Source organism: Gallus gallus, chromosome 4, assembly GCF_016699485.2.
Source record: "Gallus gallus isolate bGalGal1 chromosome 4, bGalGal1.mat.broiler.GRCg7b, whole genome shotgun sequence".
Classification (NCBI taxonomy): Eukaryota; Metazoa; Chordata; class Aves; order Galliformes; family Phasianidae; genus Gallus; species Gallus gallus.
The window spans coordinates 53,827,847-53,834,497 of NC_052535.1; positions in this window are offsets into that span (position 1 = coordinate 53,827,847).

Sequence of the window (6,651 nt, forward strand, 5' to 3'; positions counted from 1 at the left end):
ACTGTATTTGAGAATCTCAGCTAATTGCTGAAAGTCGGTGGATGGAAATGATAAAATACTTATTTTGCTGCTGGAAAAAATATCTTATACATATTAATAGTAATAGTGTATTTATTCAGTAGCAGCAGCTAACTGACTGGAGTAGTGATCTTCTTAATGCTTTCAATAGAATAAGGGATGGACAGCATCTATTAAAAACCTTGATGGAAAACACAGGTAGGTGCATGAGCCCAGCTCCACCTCGTACAACTTTAGATATGTAAGGAAGAAGACCAGAATCTTCCCTCATGCACTAAAGTGGTTACAGATCTGCCTGAGCCCCTGTTGAACCAGCACCTAGCTCAACTAGGAGCCCTGTCTCAACTGCCCTGTTCTTTCAATGAGGCTCTTGAGTTTCATGCAGGAGGTAATATGATCTTGGTGAATTCATGGTGGTGAACTGTATAATGGAGTTTATATGCAATGCAGACTTACCTTTATATATTTCTACTTGGTCATACCTTTCTTAAGCAAATAAACAAATACAAAACATAAAAACCTCCAACTTTTTCCTTTGAGTAAACATTTTCCACTGGCAAACATTCCCTTCAGGTGATTTTGAGAAGTGAGAAATTGAAATATGTTGGTTTAAAGGTAAGTGTTGATTTTTTTGTATATGTATTTGAATGTTTGTTTTGCTTTGCTAACTGTTATTGCAACATGACAAAAAAAAAAAATCATCATTAGTTAAAATATCGACTCTTCCGTGGTGAGTCGTATAATACAGGCTGATATGAAGAGTTAGGAATCCTCTTGAAATAATAAGTGCCACTGTTATTTTAGAAGGCTATGTTTTCTTTTTATTGTATGGTTTTCTCCATATCATGACATCAGATTTACCAACTTAATCTGTATTTGCCTCCAAAAACAAAACAAAAACAACAACAACAAAAACCCACACACAACCAGCCCTACCCTATTAGCTCTGCCTCCTTTCCTTCCTCTCACCAGTGCTTTGAGTGAGTGTGTAAGTTGTAGGGAAGAAAGTCTAGGGGTATTCCAACCTAGGAAAAACATTTTGATCTACTGAGATATTTTTTTTTTCTGAAGGCTGGGAAAAGTAAAGGAATTCTGAATCCAAACCTGAAATTAATTTATTTGTTTTTATCGTTTTACATTAAAAGAGGGGAGAATATTCTTTTGGTGTTTACCTTTTGGCAGCTTATGAAGAAAGTCACTGTGTTGGATGATTTCTGCTTTAAGTAGTTGCGATCTGGTAGTCCAGCCTGGAGTTCAAATGCTGATGCATAAACCATGGCTTCTCTGCAAAACGTAGTCTGACATTCACTGATCTCTTGTATGTGACTGAGATACCATTCACAAATGGATCTGTCTGTTGTTTGGCAGCCACTCACAGAAAGTTCGGTTTAAAAGGCATAGCGTAATCAGTCCCTCTGAAACATCACTTTTGGAGTTCAGGTGATACTGAAGCATTATAAATGTAGTTACATAAATATTTGTGGCATAAAGCTATAGGAATTCCCTTCAGAATAAGATCTGAACTCTGCCTATTTTTGCTTATATTTTGTTTTTGTTTGTTCTTAATATAATTAAGAACAAAAATAAATAAATTAATAAAGTAAATCCTAAGGAAACTTAAGTGCGCAGACTCTTACATTCACTTTCCTGACTGCTGGGGAGGGAGGGTGGTAGTCTCCAAAGGCATTAAATAGCTCCTTATCAGAGATGAAGAAATATAAATACTGTCTTCTGCTAGCCAAAGGTGATTGGTAATGCTGTGGCCAGGTGTCATTCTCTCTGACAGACTGAACTTTTGGCTATGTAATGTTAATAATGGATAGTCACGAAGCCATTGTTAGGCTAGTTATAGCTTAGAATATGATAGGGGTTACAGTTGTAGAGCTGTATTCACTGAACAATTTCTAATTCTGTCAACTTATTTTTGTCTTTTGTATATACCGAGGCACATTGTGAAGATGGAATAACTTAAGGATGCACAGTAGCAGCTGAAAGGTTGTCACTGATAAACAGTTCACTTGACTTGGAGAATTGCTCACTGAATGTTTTAGTCTACCTGTCTTAGTTTTATTTAATACTTGTCTTTGTTTTAGTCTATTTTGTTTCATATGGCCATGTTCTTGTAAACTGGTAGTGAATCTGTAGTACCCTGTAAGCAAGGGCAGACAGTATACTAGCAGACTCATTGTTTTCAGAATATTAGCTGTTATGTTGCATCACGTTTTTAATGCCCTATTTGTAATGTTCAAGTAGCATGCATCCCTGAGTTTGCTAACCTCATCTGCATCTTATGTTACAACAGGAGTGAGATCAAATGCTGTCCATTACATGCAAAATGTCATCACTCTCCAGTGGCAAAGGAAACAGGGAAGAAATAACCACCCATGCTTCAAGTGGAAGAGAGAGTGAGAGGTCTGATGACCTATTTGTGTTTCTGGAATCCAGCAAAGGTAGGAAAAAAAGTATTATTGGATCTCCATCATGTGTTCTCAGCCTGATCTTTAAAAAAAAGAAAAAGAAGAAAAAAAAAGAAAAAGGTAGAAAGAAGGAGCAGCAGAAGCAAAACTACACAATGTTTCACTTATTGGTAGAAATGTATGCAGTGATATGTTTTGATGCAGTCCTTGAAAGTGATGGGCAAATGCTTTGTGGTTAAACAAAAATTATTTGAAATGATCTTGTGGCTGGAGTGGGCAAGAAGTGTGTTATCAGGAGATATGTGTCATTTTGAAGTGAAACTTTGATTGTTTGAATTGAATTTTGGTTAACGGAATCTTGTGTTCTGCATTGAATGCTCAATGATCTCTTGTAACCGGACTCAAGTGAGTGCTGAGAGAGTTCCCATTGCTGTCAGTCTTTGTGTAGCCTAAGTGGAGTTGGACTTAGAGAAATGGCATATGTGATATATTTAAGAAATACGTTTGAGATGTGCTAGTTGGATAAACTGCAGCTGTTCAGTTGAGATGGTTTATAAATGTACTTACAAATAATTTGGATTATACCTACTATACCTACTACTTTTCTGTCATAAGCAACTGAAATCTCAGATGGAATATTTTTTGAAGGACAAAAAACTACTGTTCTGATATTAGTCCATCAGATTGTGTGATCCTTCCAAAAAGTAACCCAAATAAAACTTGGATTTTCACATTATTCTTCAATTTTAATAAAGAAAAGTAGTAAGAGGTGCTACCTAGATTTTTGAAACAGTGCAGTCTCACAAATGTTTCACAGGCATGTATGTGTATATATGCATAAACTGCATATACATAAACTGTCAGATCTATAAAAGACAGTCTAGTGTGAAAAGATGAGATCGTGATATTGTAGCGATCTAAAGGCTGATTCTGTGTATGCTCCTGGAAATTAGTGAAGTTTAAGTAAGTCTTGGAATTTACATTCCTTATGATTATCTTAACAGAAAACAGAGTTCCACAGTAAGGAACTCAGTTCTGTAAAAGGTAAGCATAGGTGAAAACCAGTTGCTCTTTGATTCAGCAGAGACATGTGAGTGCAAGTGAGAAACACATTGAAATCTTTGTCTTTAAAAATTGAACATTACAGAGAATATTTTCACTTTTATTTGTCTCTGAGGAGGGCATTCTGCAAAAAAGCACCATAAATAAAAATCTGGTGTGTTGTTGTTGTTTTGTTATTTTATCCTTCCATAATGAGAAGACTCTAAGCTCTTAAATCTACACGTTCATTTTTGATTTGACAGCTGTTCAAACAAAACTGGGAGTAAATGCTACAACAGGTAATGTTGCTGCTGGATTAGACACCTTCACTGCAGTGTCATCCAGGTTGACTCTTTGGTACCAATATTGCAGTTATTTTCTATCTGTGTCATGCCTCACCCTTCAAGATGTTCTTTAACAAATTTTTAACAAATTATATCTGCTAAATTCAAGGTAAATCACAAATCCATTTTACAACAAAAGTATTTCTAGATATATTAAGACTTGGAAAACCATTCGCCTTTTTAAAATATATATACTGATTTTTCTAACAAGTCATTTATGCTGTGGTAAAGCTCAGAAAGAGATTGTTTTCTACATCATGTACATCTGTATGTAGTTTGTTAAGTTTCATAGTAGGTAGACTGGTGATCATAGAATCACAGAATGACTTGGATTGGAAGGGGCCTCAAAGATCATCTAGTTTCAACCCCCCTGCCATGGACAAGATTGCCAACAACTAAATGTGGACAAGATTAGGCTGCCCAGGACCCCATCCAACCTGGCCCTGAACACCTCCAGGGATGGAGCACCCACAGCTTCTCTGGGCAGCCTGTGCCAGTGCCTCTTCACTCTCTCAGTGAAAAATTTACCCCCATCATCTAACCTAAATTCTTCTCTTTTAATTTAAATCCATTTCCCCCTTGTCCTATCACCATTTTCCTGTGTAAAAAGTTGATTTTCCTCCTGTTTATAAGCTCCCTTTAATTAGTGGAAAAGCATTAGCAGGTCTCTTTGAAGCCTTCTCTTCTCCAAACTGAACAAGCCCAGCTCCCTCAGTCTGTCTTCGCAGGAGAGGTACTACAACCCTCTGATCATTTTGTGGCCCTCCTCTGGACCCTCTACAACAACGCTCCATCTTTCTTGTGTTGGAGGCCCCGGACCTGGATGCAGTACTCTAGATGGGGCCTGATAAGGGCAGAGTAGAGAGTAACACTCCCTTTCCTCTCTCTGCTGGCCACCCCTCTTTTGATGCAGCCCAGCATACGCTGCTGGCTCATGTCCAGCATTTCATCTACCGTGCTCTCCAACAACTTCTCCACTGGCTGCTCTCAGTGAGTTCATCTCCCAGTCTATACTCATATCTGGGATTGCCCAAGTTCAAATGCAGCACCCTGCACTTGGCCTTGTTGAACCTCATTAGGTTCACATGGGCTCATTTTTCAAGCCCACTTTTTTCAGTGCTTTGTGAAAAGTCAAGATGCACCTTTTTTTTTTTTTCTTTGATGGAGTTTGCTGCTTCTAACCAGGGCTACATGCTACCTTTCCTTTTAGTTTGGAGTACAGAGTTCCATTTGTGTTCCATGACACCAGCAGCTTACATAGATAAAATCTGCTATTGTTTTGTTTTCACACTGAAGAAAATGTTGAATTATACAGTTATTCTGGATAAAGAGTTCCAAGTCTTGAGCTTTCATATCCTTGTGTGCAGTTTGAGCAGCTTTGAACCGTGCAAGATCCCCTTCTGTTGAATCTTTTCCTATACTTCTATTTTCAAAACTCACTGTGTGCATCTGAGAGAATATCCTATGGTTGTTTTCAGTGACATGATCTTGGAGCATTTCTCAGAGGAATACAATAGAAGGTTCCTTCTGCCTTGAAAGTAGTTTTGGGTAAGACCAAACTGATGAGGTTATCCCTTTTTAAAGCATCTCCTCACAGGGTTCCAAAACAATTGTGTGGGTTGACAGGGCGAGGTTTAGCTTTTATGTATATTGTACAGTACTGTTCATTTCCCTTGTGTCAATTAGTGCATTTGTTTTTGTACCAAAATGGCAGCTTACTTCTGTATATTCCAGTGACTATAAGTAATCTACCCTATCTCTACCCTATCAGCTGAGATTCTTTTTTTTTTTTTTTTTTGTTAACTCACAAGTCTTACAAACAATCATCCTGCTTAGGTTCGGTTTACTAATTACCAGCTTTGTGTTTGTTTGCTGTGTACTGTAAACTGGGTTCTATTTTCTGAGTCAGTATTATAACAACTTCATCCTTTAGGATTAGCACATGCTTTGTTTTCTTTATAAAAGGCTAACAGCAGAAGTCAGTATTTTCCTATTCAAATATGTACATATTAATCCAAATTAACATGCTGTCAGTAAGCTGAAATATAGTTCCTAGCCAGTAGAAGTAGGAGCAGAGTCTTTTACTAGAAATGCAGAATTAATAAATTGAAGAGTTCGTAGTCATAGTTGTAGGCTGTTACTCCCCAGCACAGAACTAATCATTGTAAGTTACTAGTAAGGTGAATAAATACATTAAACTTTGGAAAGTTCAATATGTATGTGTTTCCTTTCAGACTTCTTTCCTAATTGCAGATAGGTTCCTTTGTAAATAAAAAAGCCCAGTCAGTAGTCAACTTTGTAACTGCAAGTTTCCAATGCTGCTTCTTAAATTAGAGTCCAGCGAGTTCTGCTCAGGATATGGTCTACTATCATGTCCACAAGGATGTAGTTCACTTTAGCAGTAGTTCTTCATCGTTATAGGGTAAATACTTCCATGCTTTGCTTCAAAATATATTTTCAGAAAGATCAAAACAACTTTTGAAGACATTCACTTCTAAATTCTTCTAGAATTTAGAGCTGCTTATTTGGTATGCACTGGAAATGGCTGTGGCATTTGCCTTTGCTTTTTCTGTAAGCATATGCTGGCTGGATAATGTGACTGTTTTTACCATCTCATTTCCCACTCAGTATTCATCATTACATATTTTGAGAAGATCCAGACATAAAGAACAACATTTTCTAGAAAGCCAGCAAAATAAATCATGGATGAATTCTTGGGTCTCTATTCCTCTTCAGATTTAACCATAGGTGAATCCACAGCTGCTGTAGATTTTGGCAATGTGTTCACAGAGGCATAGAGAAGAGGAGTCTGAGAAAACTGAAAATATTTT